This window comes from Phoca vitulina, unplaced genomic scaffold, assembly GCF_004348235.1.
Source record: "Phoca vitulina isolate PV1807 unplaced genomic scaffold, GSC_HSeal_1.0 scaffold19, whole genome shotgun sequence".
Lineage (NCBI taxonomy): Eukaryota > Metazoa > Chordata > Mammalia > Carnivora > Phocidae > Phoca > Phoca vitulina.
This window is the reverse complement of record NW_022589722.1, coordinates 17,388,033-17,408,129: the sequence shown is the minus strand read 5'-3', so window position 1 is coordinate 17,408,129 and position 20,097 is coordinate 17,388,033. Positions and strand designations below refer to the sequence as shown.

General features: G+C 39.6%; 1 protein-coding gene across 1 annotated transcript in view; it reads right to left on the bottom strand.

The window, feature by feature from the left end:
- TXNRD1 (thioredoxin reductase 1) overlaps positions 1 to 20,097 on the bottom strand; it is a 115,878-nt gene that overhangs the window by 79,863 nt on the left and 15,918 nt on the right. The window contains exon 2 of the mRNA XM_032416232.1: positions 6,559 to 6,619. The gene's annotated coding sequence lies outside the window, so the exon portion shown is untranslated. The remainder of the gene's footprint in view (positions 1 to 6,558; positions 6,620 to 20,097) is intronic.

Below are 20,097 nucleotides of genomic sequence, written 5' to 3'. Positions count from 1 at the left end.
AGCCTGCTTCTCCCTCTCCCACTCCCCCTGCTTGTGTTCCCTCTCTCACTGTGTCTCTCTCTGTCAAATAAATAAATAAAATCTTTTAAAGAAATAAAAATAAAAAAATAAAGATTTTTTTTTACCTCTCAAATTGGCAAACGGTAAACTTTAAATACCTCTTATTTCTTAATACTCACTAAGTATGGGGAAAACTCATTGCATTTGTGGAGTTATCAATTAATACACATCATTACAAAGGCTCTAGAAATTTAGAAATGTTAATACTCTGAACCAGATATCAATTCTAGTAATCTAGCCTATGAAAAGAATTCTAAATACAACAAAAAATTTAGGTACAAAGAAAAATATTTCTAACCTATTATTTCGTAATACCAAAAACACTGGCAAAGACTATTTGTCCAATCACAGTGGAATAGCTAAATAAAAATATTATATGGAATATTTTATAGCAACTGGGAAAATTTTTTTTTTTTTTAAAGATTTTATTTATTTATTTGAGAGAGAGAATGAGAGAGAGAGAGCATGAGAGGGGGGAGGGTCAGAGGGAGAAGCAGACTTCCTGCCGAGCAGGGAGCCCGATGCGGGACTCAATCCCGGGACTCCAGGATCATGACCTGAGCTGAAGGCAGTCGCTTAACCAACTGAGCCACCCAGGCGCCCGCAACTGGGAAAATTATTAAGAACTTTTAATAACATGCAAAAATATCTTAAAATAACAAAACAACACAGGATACATAAAAGGCATACAAAAATATTAATAGTGGTTCTTCTCTGGATGTAACTCTATGTGGTTTTTGTGTTTTATTATCTTGCATTCTACAAAATCTCTAAAATGAACATATTTACGGGCAAAACATTTTGAGCCTCATTCATTGAAATAAACAGGACAACCTCCCACGGACCCCCATTTCTATAGCATAAAGCCTCTTTATTTTTCCACTTTTATCTCTCTTCATTCTCCCTGCCAGGCACTCCTCACTAGATTCACTCTAAATGAACAAGCCGCGATGTTTTCCAACTTGTTTTGTTTACAGCTATGAATTCCTTACTCACCACTTTGTTCTACCAGGAAAACACCTGTGCAACATGCTATCACAAGTACTCTGTGATGCTGCAGCCTTTCCAGGTACCAGATCACACTGAAATTAGAAGGGAGGCAGATGCAAACAAATAGAATGACCTTAAAGAACAAAGCTGTGCCTTCTTCATCTTTTTGCTCCTGCCAGTGCTTAGCACATAAATAGGTGCCCGAAACACATCTGTCGAATGAGTAAAATCGATACCCAAGTAGTAGGGTCTGAGCTGGCCTAAGGTTCCTTGGAATGTAAGGGGTTTTTGTTTGTTTAAAGAAAGCAATCCCTCAAGAGGCAGCTGGGGAACCAGACAGGCCTGGGCCTGACACAGCAACACTGAGCAGTTACTAAAATGCTGAGTGTCTGCTTCCTCGCTTAGAAAGCTGAATTAAATCCAGCAACCTCACAAGGTCATTGAGAGGATTAAGTAAGAGAGATGTGAAATACAGGCATTAAAAAAAAAAAAAAAGCTCATCAGTATAACTCAAATGGGAGTAAGTCAAGGTCGATTCCTTGCCCTCTTGCTGAAGGCATTAAAGCCGTGGCCTCTGTAAGCAGCCGGGGACAAGGATGATACCCATCAGCACCCCCAAGCCAGTGAGTGACATATGGTAGCCGGATACACACTTCTGGCAATGGTCACACGAGTCCTCTCAAAACTTCTGTTTTCCACAGCGGCAGCTGGAGAGTGGCAGCAGCTACCAGACCAAGTTAAGATGACTACACTGATGTTGTCTGTTCCTCAGATTGAAGCCACTGGGCAGATACCCCAGGCCAAGATCGAGGCTTCCTAGGCCAGTGGGCCCTGTGAGGGACGGCTCCTGCACAGGGCTAGCTGAGGTGCAGCTATCACAGTGGAAGGCTGCACCACCCCCAGCCACAAGAAGTCACGGGCACATCCAGGAACACCCATCATAGTATCAATACCATGAACATCATACATTAGGCAGATCGGGTGAGTCATGAAAGCCTCTAAGGAGGTAATCTGACGACACTGAGGGGAGGGATCTGGAATCACCAATGGGTTCACCAGTAAGCCACCCATCCTCTATGTGAATACTTTTCTACATTTTGTTTCCTCATCATAAGAAGGTGATATCACTACCTACCACACTGATGGTATTCTGAAGATTAAGTAGGAGGACGTGCATAAGCCTCTGGCACAGGGAGGGTAGCGTTTATGCCCATTACCGCTGCCCACACACAGGTACTAATGCCAAGCCTTCCAGGGGCCGAGCTCTTCTCTCTAGTACCAGTCCTGGTCGTTCTGAGCTGATCTTGATGGTGGTTCTCAAATAATAACCTTCATATATATAGACTGGTCCAAAATACAGCCCGAAATAAGGAAGAAGAAACTGTCAGGGTGGGAGGGGAGGTTCCTGGCAGCACAGCTTTCCTCCTCGATTTTCCTTGAGAGATGATACCGCTGCCACCAGGAACTCTGCTACCAGTGCGGTCAGGGGCACGCTGCGCTGGCCGCCACAGACACTCAACTCGAAAAGAAAAGGACGGGGATTTTCGGGGCATGGAGGGGGGTTTGCGAGTCTAACTTCACAAGAGCACAGTTCCCTACTCTCTTTCCAGTGCTTAGTACAGAGCCTAGCACTCAGCAAGTACTCAATAAACACTCTGGATGAGAAAATGCACCCACTTGATTCTATCCCGAATACCCCTGCCCACCAAATGACCCCCTGGCTCTAGGAGCACCTACTGTGATCCAAGCACTGGGGAGATCAGGTATCCAAGACCAGTGAGAAAATAATGCCTGCGGAGCATTCTTCGTGGAGCCAAGCCGAAACAGGTAAGAAGCTGTTCATCGACAAAACCAGCACTTAGAGACCACGGCAGCAACTCCAGCTCAGTAATTACAAGCTGCTTGCAGACACAGACCTGATCACGTATCTCTCCTGTGCAGCTAGTTGTGAGGCCCAGCATATGTTGTACCGTGATCCTCCTGCGCTGGAGACCAGTAAATCACACAGAACCCAAAGTTCTCGGATTTTTTTTTTAGTTTTAATCTCTTTTAATTTTTTAATTTAATTTTAATCTCTATACCCAACATTGGGCTTAAACTCACGACCTGAGATGCAGAGTCACAGACTCTTCCAACTGAGTCAGCCAGATGCCCCCAGAGTTCTTAGATTAACACTCATACTTCCTACTTGTCTCAGAACTCAAGATGTCAAACTTTTGGTATCAGTACCCCTTTATACTCTTAAATAATTATTGCGGACCCCAAAGAAGTTTTGTTTATATGGGTTATAGCTATCAATATTTACATTAAAAAATTAAAACTGAGACATCTTAAAATACCGATTTATTCTCTTGAAATTAATAATAGTAAACCCATTACATGTTAACATAAATAACATACTTTAATTAAAAATAACTATATTTTCCAAGACAAAAAAATACAATGAGAAGGTTAGCATTATTTTATATTTTTGCAATTTTTTTGTCTGTTTGGTTTAACACAAGACAGATTCTCCTATCTGCTCTACATTCAATATATTGTGATATACGTTGTTTTAGTAGAAGTATATGAAAAAAAATCCCACACTCACAAACACAAGCAGTTGGAAAAAGGAGAAATATTTAGTAGATTTTTCAGATAACTGCAGATATTCCTTGATACTACACCAAAACTCAACAAGTAATAGTTGATTAAAGTGAGTTCCAATGTAGAATCTGAAACCACAGAGATGAGCTTTTCATACTCTCTCACATTAAAGATAGACCCATTGGTCTATCTTATACTTTGAATGGCTCTTTGACCCATGAATGACTTTGTAAGATCATACATTGACCATTCAGAAAATAGTCATTCACTGAGTTATACAGATCTTCCACATGTTGACATATTTTAATCCACAATATCAAAAAATTAGATTCATAAATATTACATTGAACCTCATCAGAAAAATCTTTAAGTACTGAAAAGCTATTGAGTTCACATGCCAGGTACAACTTCCAAAGTTCTTATTTTCACCTGAAAGCTCAAATTTTATCATGGGCAACAAATACTGTCAGTAGTTTTCCTTGAAGTGACAGACTTGCTTTGTTCATTTGAGGGGAAATGTCTGCCAGATAACCAAATCTGAATAATCCAAATCATTTGAATAATTTGACTGTCAGTCATTCTTTCAAGTATATATAGTGTTCCATGAGAAAAGCAGCTAGTTCATTTTGCAACACAAACTATTAATTGTACAAGTGCTTTTCCTTGAGACAACCATCGTGCTTCATGCAACAAAAACACTATGCATACTTCTCTCATCACACAGAATATGAAAAGAGGTATACTCAAAGGGTTGAGACTTAATAAAGGTAATGATTTTTACTTCTTCCTCAAGAATAATCTTAGGTAAAATTGCCATTTTCTTTATCAGCGTGGTAGCGAAGACTATAATATAAACCAGCACCATCTGGCACCCCTAGTTTGGTTCATGCTAAGCCTCAGCAGTTTTACCTACAACTACTTTAGCACCACCAATGAAAATGTCAAAATAGCAAATGACATCTTAATCATTATCAGATAACAGTTTTGAGTTTGAGGACCCCTCAAAAGTCACAGGCACCCCCAGGGGTATGCAGACATTTTGAGAACTGCTATTTTACTCTATAAATCCTGTTCTGTTCCTACAAGCTGCCCAGCCTCTAAGTAAGCATGAGAAGGAAGACAGCTTCTGGGTGATGAAGCAGCAAGTGAGGACACAGAGGATCATCAGCTCCCTCATCCAGCAAGAGGCTCCCGTCTTTCAACTACAGAAGCTGGTTCAGGTCAAACCTACCCCAGCTCACATACATCATTCAGGTTTTCTTAGGTAAGACTTTACCAAGGGGTGAGTGGGAGCTCCCAGCTGTGATCTCGGCCACTTCCACACTAAAGGGAAAGAGCTTCCTGTCTGATTAGGGTTGCCAGAACTAAAATGTCAGAGTAGCTGACACTTGCCTTTACTGATCTCCCATCCACCTTTGGCACTTTGGTCACAGTCTCTGCCTTTTTACTCATGCCCTAAAGCACTTGGTACCTCCGTCATGCCCATCCTCTTCCATTATTACCTCCCGTCCTTTTCCCATCCTTAACAGACATGTTCATTTGCTTTATCTTGTTAGTTTAATTAGCTTGTTGTGAGTTTTCTGATTCACACCAAGTTGCAAGTTGATTTAACTCTCCCAGGAAAACGTACATTTTTAAAAGGCGGTTTTTTGGGGGTGCCTGGGTGGCTCAGTCATTAAGCGTCTGCTTTCAGCTCAGGTCATGATCCCAGGGTCCTGAGATCAAGCCCCGCATCGGGCTCCCTGCTCAGCGGGAGGCCTGCTTCTCCCTCTCCCACTCCCCCTGCTTGTGTTCCCTCTCTCGCTGTGTCTCTCTCTGTCAAATAAATAAATAAAATCTTTAAAAAAAAAAAAAAAAAGGCGGGGCACCTGGGTGGCTCAGTTGGTTAAGCCGCTGCCTTCGGCTCGGGTCATGGTCCCAGGGTCCTGGGATCGAGCCCCGCATTGGGCTCCCTGCTCGGCAGGGAGCCTGCTTCTCCCTCTCCCTCTGCCTGCCTCTCTGCCTACTTGTTCTCTCTCTGTCAAATAAATAAATAAAATCTTTAAAAAAAAATAAAATAAAATAAAAAAGGGCTATTTTTTGGCCCAGGTAAAATTTTAATTATTGGGCTTTCCTTCCATATACTATGGAGTGTTTGGAGCAAGAATGTTCCTTGACAGAGGGTCATGCTTTCATGCTAGGGGAGACAGACAGCATGGTATTATAGGAAGAACACAGACTTTGGAGTTAAACAAGCCCATGTCCAGACTACAGATCCACTACTTACATGACCTTAGGGAAGTTATTTGATTTTCCTGGAACTCAATTTCCTCATCTGTAAAATGGGGATAAGTTCCTTGCAGAGTTCATGTGAGGATTAAGGGCTTTGCATACAAGCCCAGCACAGTCCCTAGGAAGCACCAGCCCTCAACAGGTGGCAGCTATTACCTGACTCTCTCTGTGTTAGGGAACCTGCCTTCTAAAGACAAATAAGAGTTTCCTGCCCCACAACTACCTCCTTCCTCCTGACCCCAGAAATGAGCTTTCTATCCCAATTACCGTATCCTGCTAGCTGAGCCTCTTCTCTTTTGTTTTCAAACACTATTTGATATGACTTACCAGAAAGGTGGCAAATTTGCAAAAATATTAAACTTACCATGAAACCAGCAAATACTGTACCTGTAACTAGACTCCAGGTTAATAGGAAGAATTATTTCAACAACAGGAAGCTCCTATCAAGGCTATTGATGAGATAATGACTAAAGGCAAATATGATCATTAGTCCCAGAGAATGGCCTAGCTAAATGGTCAAAAAAAGGAATCCACTGGAAAGAGCTCACTAAACAATAAAACCCTCAAAGGAGAAAAATAAAAAAACAAACAAAGTAGATTAAATAAAATTACAGTCAGCAGATATAATTTACATATTAAGCAGAATCTTACCTGCTTGATCAAGTTCGAGCAAAAAATAAGGAACACGCATCGACTTAAATAACTTCTTTACCTGGAAAAACAAGGGGGAGAATTTTTTTTAAAGCCTTCTCTCCAGCTTTTTACTTTCCTCTTTAATCAGCTTCCCCTTTGCAAACTTACCAGCCCATTTTTATACAACCCACAAGACTCTCCCTGCCGACAGTAATGATACTTAATGGGTATTTGAAGTCTGTTGATTCCACTCTATGTTCAATGATTCACCTATATAGCTTCATAAAATACATTTTACATGTTTAGTGACTCCGTCTACCCCACTATAAAATGGGTTTAATATTAACCATGTTTTAAAAGGCACTGGAATATGTACTATTTCCAAAACATATGTGGAAACTCTAAGAAAAAAACCACATCCTACAATAGTTAACATATTATTTATTTTTTAGCCGAGTAAACCTCAACCAACAAATCAATTACAAAAGTCATATGCTCAAGATTACACAAATTATTTTTTTTAAGATTTAATTTATTTATTTGTAGAGAGAGAGCACAAGCAGGGGAAGCAGCAGGCAGAGGGAGAAGCACGCTCCCCCCTAAGCAAGGAGCCCGATGTGGAACTCGATCCCAAGACCATCGGATCACGACCTGAGCCAAAGGCAGACGCTTAACCGCCTGAGCCACCCAGGTGTCCCAAGATTACACAAATTATAATGGTAAAAAAAATTTTACTGGAAGGATAAGAGTTATTTTTGCCAAACTTGCACCACTAAATAACACTTAAATTACTGATAAAAGAGGCTTTAAAATGATATTTATATATAAGACATAATAGCCTGTCATTAATCCTTAGGACAGCTTAGAACCATCTCCAGCTTCTACAATAAAATGAAAAAGGTCAGACAGAACTATGGCCTGGAGTTCACAGAAATTAACAATCTAGAGAATGTATTCTCATCCCATCCTAATTTAACTACTAAAACAGTAGGCTGAAAGATTTCTATCAATTGTATAGGACCAAAGATAACATTTTGATAAAAATGGGAGAATAAGTTTATTCACACAACCTCAGCGGCCCTCCTCTTATCCTCCTCGGGGCAGTATCTGTGCCCTGGTAGGAATTCAGCTCCCCCTGGCAACATACAGTTAAAAAGATAAGAATCTTTTTGAAGAGTGATGGGGTGAGTAAAGAGGGACTTTAAGGAAAGGGCAAGGAAAGCTACAGCTGGGAGACCATCTGGACAAAAGTCAATTCATATTCCAATGCTCATTTTCTAAGACTAAAAATAAAAAAGTTAAAACACATATAAAATCGTGGAGTCTTAAGGCTTCCTCAGCCACTTAATTTTAGAAATAAACCATTTGCAGTTTGTTACAGAAAACAAGTTTTCCAGATTTAGAGAGTAATCCTAAAAACAGCTCCTAAAAGTATCAAAATTTGACAATATGTGAAATGTAGAAAATATCAGCTCTAGATTCCAGAGTACACGTGACCCCTCGGCAAGAAACTCTTTAGTAGATTATTTTAGCTCTGATGAAATTTTCACATTGCTCCACAGTACAAGATTAAAGATCTGTATTGAATATCATTAGCACTGGTTTCCAGAATATTCTAATTGATAAAAGTAGAGGATGGTCAACTTTGCCTGTAAAAACACTACGGAGAAATGGCAGTGGATCTGGGTGTCAGGCAATAGATAAGCTACGAGACATCATTTGCTAATTCCAACTTCATACTTGTAATTTCCCATTGAAATATCCATAAGAAACAAACATCACATTTTCTGAAGAGGTAGGAAGTTATCTTTGCGTTTTAAAACCCAGTCTTCACAGCAGGATGCAGGCAAATCACACACCTTAATGTGTTATGCAACAATCAGGAAACTTACATAGAAGTTCATTTCTTTGTGGGCATTTCCCAACTTGAGTCAATGCAAATTACAGTACTCATCCCAGAGAGAAATATAAATTCATCAGGCCAAGTACAGATATAAAAATGAAGTTTCTCCATTCTGATTTACTCACATCACAACTGTTAAAGGATAAGATCAAAACTGAAGGAAATAACCTGGGAAAATGCTACTTCAAGGTAATTTTTAAAAATAATAAAAATTAAAATTAAAAAACCATGAGCAGTCAAGTCTATAAGTTGTACCCTCACAAAAGAAAATCACTATTTTTACAAAAAGAGACACCTAAATCATCCTTCACAGCCAAAGACATTGAAAGTTAATTTCCATTTTATTTGGCACAAATCTGAAAACAGCTTATATATTATGTATTCAGAAAAGCTAAGGAACTGGTATTTGTCAAGGTAAAACCAAGGGATGCTTGTCCAAAAGACCTGGCATACCCAGGAACTATTCGGATAATGACATTAAATAAAGTTTCCAGAATTACTATACATTTTAATACTATAAATATACAAACCCCTACCACAAATTTTACAGGAAATGTTCATTGTTCCTAGAGTACATTTAATTGAGAAAAAAAAAAAGGCTTTGTCTTTTTAGAGTCAGGGAGGAGAGTTAGGAAATGAAGAAGTTAGTAGAATTCAGGGAGAAGATAGTAGAAATAAGAGTAACTACAGGTCAAAGAGATGCGAGATTGCAGGGAGCATGCAATGAAACCCAGCAATCCTGACCACGTTAGCCCTCCTTCACTGCAGGACTACAGCAGAGTCAAAACTGCAATTTCCCAATTCTTTAGTAATGTTGGGGCACCTGGGTAGCTCAGTTGGTTAAGAGTCCTACTCTTGATTTCAGCTCAGGTCATAATCTCAGGGTCATGAGATGGAGCCCCATGTCAGGCTCCATTCTCAGCGCCGAGCCTACTTGAGATTCTCTCTCTCCCTCTCCCTCTGCCCTCCCCCCCTCACACTTGCACGCATGCAATCTCTCTCTCAAATAAATAAATAAAATCTTTTTTAAAAAATATAAGGAGAGTGACCAGACATTGCCTGGCACATGGTAGGCGCTCAGTGGTGGCTCCTAATACAAGCCTACACTATATGCTTCCAAGTGCTTTCACATGGATTTGAAATTACTTGGTTTTCATCATGAAGCTGTGTAGTTAGCAAGTATAGTAGATAAGGTGGCATTGCCAACTTTACTGTTGAGGAAACTGATTTACAGAATGAGAACTGAGCCCTTTTAACTGCAGGTGTTCCTTCCATTACACCACCATGTGCATAATTTCGAAGGGAGAGGCTAGTTTAGAAAAAAACGGCCACTTCATAATAGGAGTAACTATACCGGGAATAGAGTCAGATATTTGTTGATTTCCACTTAATTGAGGCTCAATAATGATGAAGGAAGATCACCATCCAAGGTGTGAAGTCCTGATAGGAAAATAGGAAGGGCAAGTAGTTCTTTCATTTAAAAAACATTATGTAGCATTTACTATGTGCCAGGCATGTTCTGTGGCTTCTACAAATATTAGCTAATTTGATCCTCATGACAAACTTATGAGATAGGTGTATTATTACCCACATTTTACAGATGAGGAAACTGAGACACAACAGGTAAAAAACCTAACCAAGATCACATGGCTAATAAGTCACAAAAGCAAGGTCCAAACTCTGACTTCAGAGTTCAGGCTCCTCACCATTATTTGGAAACAGAAAAGACTATAGACAACTCCATAATTTCAGAACTAAAAGGAATCTCAACAGTCAACTAGTCCAAGCCCTTCATTTTACAGATTACACTAACAAGGGAGAAGAGCCTCAAAAGAGCACTAGGGCTATATAATGAAGCTCCCAGAGGCCAGGAATTACGCAGATTTCTAATATACAGCCTCTTCCAAATTCTCTAATGTTTACTGCCTATGCTAATCACTTAGAATTTAGCATCGGTTACCTTAGATCATTTTTCTTTTTTTTTAAGATTCTATTTATTTATTTGAGAGAGAGACAAAGAGAGCATGAGCGGGGGGGGGAGGGCAGAGGGAGAGGAAGAAATAGACTCCCCACTGAGGGTGGAGCTCAACTTGGGGCTCCATCCCAGGACCCAGAGATCATGACCTGAACCAAAATCAAGAATTGGATGCTTAACCGACTGAGCCACCCAGGTGCTCCAGATCATTTTTCTTTTTAAACCCAAGGTCTACCTTCTCAGTTTGACTAAACCCCCTAGGGATGGGACTCTGTCTCCTACCTCTTTGCAACCCTGTTCCCAACATGATGTCCTGCGCAAAAGGCTCCACAATGGCTTTAATAGGGATGAGGCCCCAGATGACAATGAAGCAGACTATGTTGGGTGAGAAACAAATATGAAAAGTTCTGCCTACTTTCAGTGTTTCCACTGCTTGCCCACCTTTCCTTTTTCCTTATTTAGAACAAGGGAAGACACACACACACACACACACGGAGTCCAAGAAGCCTCTCTGTGTAAGGCTTCCAGAATAAAAGGTTTCTGAGGTCAACCTCTCTGAGAGCTGGAAAAGAAGTCAAGAGATAGACAAACTAAGAGAAAATTAAACTTAATAAATTACCCTACAGGTGAACCCTGACAGAAGGCCAGTTATGTTGACTTAAGAATCCACTGTGTCTAGTCCTAGAGCTATCCTGAGTATAATTTAAAGCTAAGCTTCAGTGACATTTAAACATCCTCAACCTTCCCATAAAGCACCCGATCAGGTTTGTCTTTCAATTCTCGACATCATTCTGTGGTTAAATCACGGTGGACTAAACCAACCCTCCCCATGGCTGTGATCACTGCCCTTTTCTCTCAGATAATCTAAGACTAAGAACCAAGTAGGAAGCACAGTTTATTCTTTGGGAAGTCATTTTCCCCATAATGAGCATGAAGAGGTACTTATCAAAATTTAGGAGTACCTTAAGTAACAGCTCCTTAGAAAATATTCTCTACAGAAATGCCTAAAAGAGCAACCAGTCACCTGGTTTGGGAGCTCACCCACCCCAAATCTGCCTGACCTTGAGAAAACATCTAGTATTTTGCAAAAGCTCAGGAGATTACTCAAGCAACATTTTGTTCTCAAAGCATCGCTCTCCAAGAACTCTGAAGCAACTTACACCCACACCAAACCCCTTCCTCAGGTGAAATCCAACTGTTTACAGCAGAACTCAGAAGTCTCAACTTTCTCAAGGCAACAGTGTGTTGCTGCTCCTGGAACTGAAGCCTTACCTCTGCACAGCGCTTGCACGTGGACTTGCTGAAGATGACTACAGGGTGGCTGTCTATATAGGCCCTAAGCCGGGCTCTGGGGTCCAAGATGCTTGGGCTGCTGGGCCCTGAGGGGCCACTCACACCAGTGGCTGGGTTTTCTGGCAAAGGCTGACTAGGGAGATGATCCTTAGCTAGAAGTAATGGAAGCAAAGACGGTAATTATCAGAAAGGAAAACATGATGATGCATTTCCTAATATTAGATTCACTCAGCAAGCCTTAAAATTTTAGTCCCAACCACAAAAATAAGGAGTCTGAGGAAGGGCTCGAACATGGATTACACATTAAATTCTGTCATCTGACTGCAGGCTCCTGGCAACTCACTGGATATTTCCAATTCGTTTTTGCTACATTCGAGATTAGTTCTCAGAGGCCCCTGACAAATGATAGCAGGAGACTGAACCTCCCTGAGGTAGGAGACTAAGTCACAGGTTCTGACACTGAGGGCCACATATTACCTCAGCCCCACCCTACCCATGGTTTAAATGTAGAGGGGCCAAAGATCAGAGATTACGTCCCTTTCTCACACAACCCTACTCAGAGCCACAAGATTGGGCAACTCAAGCCAAGGCTTACTTCTTTTTCTCCAGTTAACGTCTGGATAAGCAGACACAGGCTTCAGGCCACAGCAGGGCAAGATTTAAAAAAACAACTTTCTTCAGATTCTCTGTTTTCCTCTCCAGGATTTTTCTGCAGCCCAGTCTGGCACCATAACAAATGTGACCCAGCTTCGTGATATGTTACCCCACATGACACCACTATCATCCTGAGCATCACCATCAGCCAAAACCACTGAGAGATTGCTACCTCTGGCTTGTAAATATTTTCAACAAGCTCTCTTCTCCAGGGCCACAAGCAAAGCAAGCTCAATCCTACCCTTACTACCTACTCCATAAGTTCTTTCCTCTCATTTCTGCTTGTCTAAGACCTACCCATTCTTTCTCAGTCTCCTCATCATCTTCATAGTTGATATTAATGACAGAACTAGACAGGGAGTTCATATTTGTATGCATCATCTCATTTAATCTTTACAAGGATATCATTATATAAACACTGCTACCATCATCCCTATTTTGCAAATAAGGAAACAGACTCAGAGAGGTTAAGCAACTTCCCCATGGTTGCGCAGCTTACAGTAAGTGATGGAACTGGAATTCAAATGTACATTATAATTCTCTAGAACTCACACTGTTTTTAAAAACAGCTTTACTGACATATAACTCATATACCATAGAATTCACCAATGGAGGGGCACCTGGGTGGCTCAGTCAGTTAAGCGTCTGCCTTCGACTCAGGTCATGACCCTGGGGTCCTGGGATTGAGCCCCGGTGTCAGGCTCCCTGCTCCACGGGGAGCCTGCTTCCCTCTCACCCTTTGCCACTCCCCCTGCTTGTGCTCTCTCTCTCTCTCTCCCTCAAATAAATAAATAAATAAAATCTTTTTTTTTTTTAAGAATTCCCCAACGGAAAGTATACAGTTCAACGGTTTTTAGTCAAAGTTGTGCAACCATCATCACAATCAACTTGAGAACATTTTCATCACCCTGCAAAGAAGCCCTGTAGCCATTAGAAGTTGTTCCCTATTTTCCTCCAGCCAGCCCTTCCCCCTTCCCTACCTCTAGACAACCACTACTCTACTCTATGGAGTCATACAATATGTAGTCTTTTGTAACTGAGTTCTTTCACTTAGCATTATATTTGTTAAGGTTCATCTGTGCTGTAGCATGTATCAGTGCTTCATTTCTATTCTATGACCAGATAATATTCCATTGTATGAATATACCACATTTTTAAATCTATTCATCCATTGATGGACATTTGGGTTGTTTCCGTATTTGGGCTGCTTCCACTTTTTGGCTATTGTGAACAGAGCTGCTATGAACATGTGTGCACAGGTTTTTGTTTTGAATACCTGTTTTTAATTCTTTTGAGTAAATACCTAGGAGTAGAATTGGGTAATGTTAAATCTTTCGAGGAACCACCAAACTGTTTTCCAAAGCATCAGCATTCCTACCAGCAGTGTATGAGGGCCCCAATTTCTCCACATCCTTGCCAACACTTATGATCTGCTTTTGGGTTCTAGCCATCCTAGTGGATGTGAAATGTGTCTCATTGTAGTTTGATGTGCATTTTGCTGATGGCTAGTAATACTGAGCAACTTTTCATGTGCTTATTGATTATTTGTATATATATCTTCTTTGGAGAAATGTCTGTTCAGATTCTGCATTTTCTAATTGGATTATTTGTCTTTTTATTGCTGAGTTGTAAGAATTATTTTTTTTATTAATTCTTTTAAATTTATTTTATTTTGAGAGAGAGAACGAGAGCACAAGCAGCGGGAGCAGCAGAGGGAGAGGGAGAAGCAGGCTCCTCGCTGAGTGGGGAGCCAGACTCAGGGCTCAATCCCAGGACCCTGGGATCATGACCTGAACCGAAGGCAGACGCTTAACCAACTGAGCCACCCAGGTGGCCCTATAAAAGTTTTTTTTAAAGCTAGTTAATTACAATTTTTTAAAAAAATAACCCCTATTATATATGGTTAAGACAGTGTCAAAACCTAAGTGACTGTTTTTTTATATACCAAACAATCAAATATTACTAATACCCAAAATATAAAGTAAAAAGGGATATAGAAATCCCCATATCTAATATGAAGAATGGGTGCTTCTGAAAGAAAAATTAAAATCTATGCCAATTAATTATAGGATCCCAAAAGAGCAATGGGGCTTGGTACTTGTTGCAGAACATTCTAGACCAGACCTTTCATATCTGCCATCCATAAGCTGCACCAATGCCCTCCAGGCTCACCAATGACACTTCAAAATATTTTAATTAAACTCTGGTTTTCATATTCTCTTTTCCATGTTGCTTATTTTAGAAGGCAACATGGAAATGAGGATTCTTAGTGGTAACATCTCGTGGAAAGAGAATCACAGAATGTCAGCACGGGAAAAACACTGGGGGTCAGTAGGCCAACCTATTCATTCAACTAATGAGGAAACTGAGCCCCAGACAGTAATTAATTGGTGTCAGAGTCAGGGCTAGCACACACGCCTCTTGATTCCATTATGCCTTACTGACTCCTCTGACTCCACGGGACGCTCACTCTAAAGGAAGGTGACAATTCCTTACATAACACCTATGCTAAGGTCACCAACCACCTATTCAGCTCAGATACCTGCCAGTACACAGAACACAGAAATCAAGGCCATCACAGGGAAAGGGATATCCTCTTCAATCAAAAAGAGCTGCAGTATTACTGGGGAGAGACTGTTCACCCAAAATAAACATAAAATAAACAAATGAATAGATAGATAAGAGATTGCCCAACTAATCAAAATCATTAGCATTTTTCCTTAAACTCTGCCTCTAACAAAAAAGGCAAATTTTATTTTTAAATGTTTCCCCTCATTTTGAAATAAAATTTGAATCAGCATTCAAAGAAATATATTAAGTAAATGTGGCAAGAACAGCACACAACCATGTGGTTAGAAAAACTCAGATAAAGTTGTAATTATGAGTTTCTTTATTTTGCCCCAACTCTTATGCCTAAGATCAGTTCCTAATATTTGGATCAATAAAATACCTACTATCCACTTGTAAAAACTCAAACCAAAAGTTAATAATAAAAGTGCTCCATACTTAACACTCATAAAAATTAGGCACATCAATGAAAGAGAATGGATAGCCAGGAAATAGACAAATATAGAATAATTTATGATAAAAAGACAGCACAAAGCAATAAAGAAAAAATGTATTTTTTAAAATAGTATGGTAATGGGGCGCCAGGGTGGCTTAGTCGGTTAAGTGTCCGACTCTTGATTTCAGCTCAGGTCATGATCTCAGGGTCATGAGATTGAGCCCTGTGTCAGGCTCCACACTGGGCATGAAGGCTACTTGGGATTCTCTCTCTCCCTCTCCCTCTGCCCCACCCCCGTCTCTCTCTAAAAAAAAAAAAAAAAAAAAAAAAAAAAATTAAAATAGCATGGTAATGATGGCTTGATAATTTGGAAAAAAGTTTTTTCCCTTATCTCTTACTATATAACAAAGCATGTTAAATAGAATCATTACCAGATCTCTAATGAGGTGATAACTTCCTAAACTTAGAAATAAATACAAAGGAAAAGAGCAACAGACTATACTGCAAAATAATAGTAATAATAATAACAATTTTTTTAAAGCAAAAGAGCAGCCTAGAGAAAATACCTACATAATAAAAGAAAAAAAGAACAAAAAGAACTCAAGAAAATTGGTAAAGAAACAGCAGGACCACAAATGATGAAGTGAATAAAGAACAGGAGCAACCAATTCATTAGAAAGAAAAGAGCAAACCTAGAACAAAATGTCTTTTTACTTTTCTTTCAAAATCAGAAATGCAGATTAAAGCAATGAAGTATCATTTCTTATATATTAAAAATGGAGGGGCACCTGGGTGGGTCAGTCGTTAAGCATCTGCCTTCGGCTCAGGTCATGATCCCAGGGTTCTGGGATCAAGTCCCACATCGGGCTCCCTGTTCAGCGGGGAGCCTGCTTCTCCCTCTCCCGCTCCCCCTGCTTCTGTTCCCTCCCTCACTATCTCTGTCTCTGTCTCTCTGTCAAATAAATAAATAAAATCTTTAAAAAAAAATAAAAATGGAAACTCCCAGTGCTGGTCAATGTACATTGAAGCAAGTCCATGAACATAAGAGGGTATATAATATAAGCTGTTACTATTCTTTTTGAAAACAATTTGACAGTGTGGATCAAAAACCGATGAAATAGCCATACCTTTTAACCAAGGATTCTTATAGGAATTTATCTTAAAAACAAAAAATTTAAACTAATGAAAACATTATATTCATAACAATGACCCTCATCTCTTCATTGTCTCATAGGAAAAACTTTTAGTAATTTTTATTAATACAATTAGCATCATGTAGTTAATGGGAAAATTTCCAAATCTCTTTTCAACATGAGTTCTATAGTTTTAGGAACAATCATGTTAAGTTCCTGTGAAATCCAGCAGAACAAAATAGGCCACTGACCTATCAACATTCTCCATTCTCTACCTCTTGAACATGTCTATCACCTTTCTAAGGCAGGGACAAAGTTATATCTTATCTCTGCTGCCTTTCTCTCTCCAAAGGCTAAATTGCAAACAGATTGTATTCCTACTCTCCAGCCTCCTTCACCCCTTTCTATTCTCATCCTCAATCCACTCTTTTATTTTTTTTCAGATTTTATATATTTATTTTTGACAGAGAGAGAACACAAGTGGGGAGGGGCAGAGGGAGAGGGAGAAGCAGACTCCCCACTGAGCAGGGAGCCCTATGTGGGGCTTAATCCCAAGACCCTGAGATCATGACCTGAGCTGAAGGCAGAGGCTTAACCGACTGAGCCACCCAGGCGCCCTCAGTCCACTCTTTTTATCTACATATTACCAACACAGGATCATTGGTTACAGTAAAAAATTGGAAAACAACACATGTCCAACATTTTTCTTGTTGGACAATAATTTTCTTGTTCTTCAGTAATTTTAATGGTTCTATACTATGCAAGATTCAAAACAATGTGGAAAAAAGAAAAAAAAACAATATGGAAATGGTTTGACATAATGTTAATTGCAAAGAAACAGAATACCAAATCCTATGTACCATAGTTTTATAATTATGTGAAACTTTGCATATAGGAATCCTGAAAAGGGATATGCAATATGGCACGATAGAATTATGCATGACTTTTCCTTTCTTATATTTCTCAAACTTAAAAAAAAAAATTTTTTGCAAGACATAATAATTGGCCACAAATTGCAATATATGATCTTTAATTAGAGGCTCCAACTCACAATCCCAAGATCAAGAGTCACATGCTCCATGGACTGAGCCAGCCAGGTACCCCACAACTGAGTAAATTTTCATATGAACTTACATAGGATGTTATTATTGTGTTAAGTCCACCTGGTTTACACGGAAAAGTACTTGTTCTTAGGAGACACATGCCGAAATTCTTATGGCTGAAAGTCATGATGTCTGTAACTTATTTCAAATGGTCCAGGATAAAAGTAAGAGAGAGAGAGAGAGAGTGTGTGTGTGTATAGAGAGAGAGAAAGACTGACTGGGAGAGAAAAGGGGATGTAAGGAAGAAAAATAAAACAAATGTAGCAAAATGTGAATCTTAAGAAGAGAATAGCGGTATTCATTATATTAGTCTTTCAACCTTTCTGTTGACTGGGGGAATTGCTAGAATTGCTGGAATAATAGCCTTCAAAGCTCTTCTACAGAGCCCATAATAGTATATTCCTGTTCAGATTTGTGGGAAAAGTCTGGCTCATTTGTCTTCATTCCATCATCTTCAGTCATGTCTCTGCACATGGCTGGCTTAAGTATGAAAAATTCAGGAAGTTGAAAGGCAGCCCACTTTGGGTACATCAATCTGTAGCTAATAAGGAATCTCTGGGACTGATTTATTGATTTCCTTTGTTCAGGCAACATAAACACCTCCTAGACCAGTGGCCCTCAAGATGTGGTAGGCACACGTCTGGAATCCCTGAGCTCAAAACTATTTTCATAATAATAAGATATATTTGCCTTTTTCACTGTTGGCATCCTTAACAATGTGAAGGGGTACTAAGACCAAAAGTTGGAAAACCACCAACCTTGACATTTTGAAAAATTTGAAAGAAAGAAAACATGAAAAGTAGAGTTTTCATAGGAGCTAAATTTTTTTATTTAGGACTGAAAAATAATATTCTTCTCTTAAAACTAAATAAAGTAAACACAACTTGGCTTCTCATCCAAAGCCCCCAAAACTAATTAGAATGGGGCAGTCCTTCAATCTAGGCCTCTCTTAAAAAACTTTTTTTAATTGCTTTTATTGTTGTTGTTAGTTCTAATTCCATGCCACTTAAATTAAACGTAGCCAGAAGAAGTAGAAGAAGAAGGTGGGGGGAGGAGGGGTAGGAGAAGAAGAAGGAGTTAGGTGGCTTGACTCCAACTAAAGAACAGATTCAACATTCCCCTCCTTTCTTGATCCTCACACATTGCATGAGGCTCCAGAGGCCTGCCTTTCTATGGTGTGGTCACAAGGACAGAAAACCAGCAGCAGATCATTATTAGAGTTGACTGCTTAGACTTCTGAGAGCACCAGGTCAAGGCTGTCAAAAGATGAGAGAAGTGGCTCATAAATTTCAGAGCAGAGAAACAAGGGGGAAAGCAAAGAGGAGCCCAGCAAAAGAAAGCAAAATGGCAAAGTGAAACACAGACTAAAACTGCCACTTGTTAGAACTTGAATTTCTGCCATTAATAAGCAATATGATCACTTCAAATGTGATGATAAAATTTTTATAGCACTCCACTCTGCCCACTGTCATCACTTTCTGGTTTGTAGATGTCACATGCATGTTTTTACCCCGTTGCCTGCAGTTAAAAGCATCTGGACGATAAGACGTCAGAAGAAATCTAGGTTTTCTGCAAATCCTATATTAAGCTTTTTATTCGGCTCAAGAGTTTTGCAAACACACCACTACTTTTAGATTTCTTTTAACAAATTAACAATATTAATAGTATTTTATTCAACCCACACGGCACACAGAATATTATTACACTCGGGTCTAATAAGACTCCATGAAATAACAAGTTATTCCATAAAAAACCTAAGAGTGGGGAAGCTTTAATGAGGAAGCATGACATGATCTATAAAGCGAGAAGACAAGATAATTATGTGTGCTTTTTAAAGTCTGCAGGGTATGAGACATGCTAGAAAAATAAAACAACATAAGAAGGAAGACTAAAGACTCCTTCATAGGACATGATGGTGACTTCTCTGATGCTGAATATAATAAATATATCTTAGTTTTTAGTAGTATTTATTTGCCAAATTAAAACACTAGGATGTTTTAAGCCACAAAGGGATTTTTAGTTCTCACAAAGAACTTGTCATGTAAAGTACTTACTATGTTCCAGGCAAGCTGCTACAAACAGGCCTACAACATCCTGATTATAGCTCTTCTTCTTTATCTCCTTCAGAGGAGTCTCATTGGAAGGTTAAAATTAAACCTGGGTTGTGCTGAAGGTCCTACCTACTAGGAATTTCCCACTTGCCTTACCCCACAGTTGTATGCTAATGTGATTATATGCCATGTCTAGGATTTGGTAGCTATATGAGCCTGAGAATACACATTTGAAAGGAAGTATCTCTTCTCCAAATGACTGATTTATGGTAGGAGAAAATATGCCAGAAGCTCAAATGTGTTGTCACTGGAAACTGACTCTTCTTGTGGGGGTGCAAGGGAGTGGGAGTAAGGTTAGTGTTATTTACTGGGTCACTCAGCCCAAAGATTATCCTGTCAGGGTTAGGATCTACTACAGTGACCTTAGAAGGCTTACTGAAG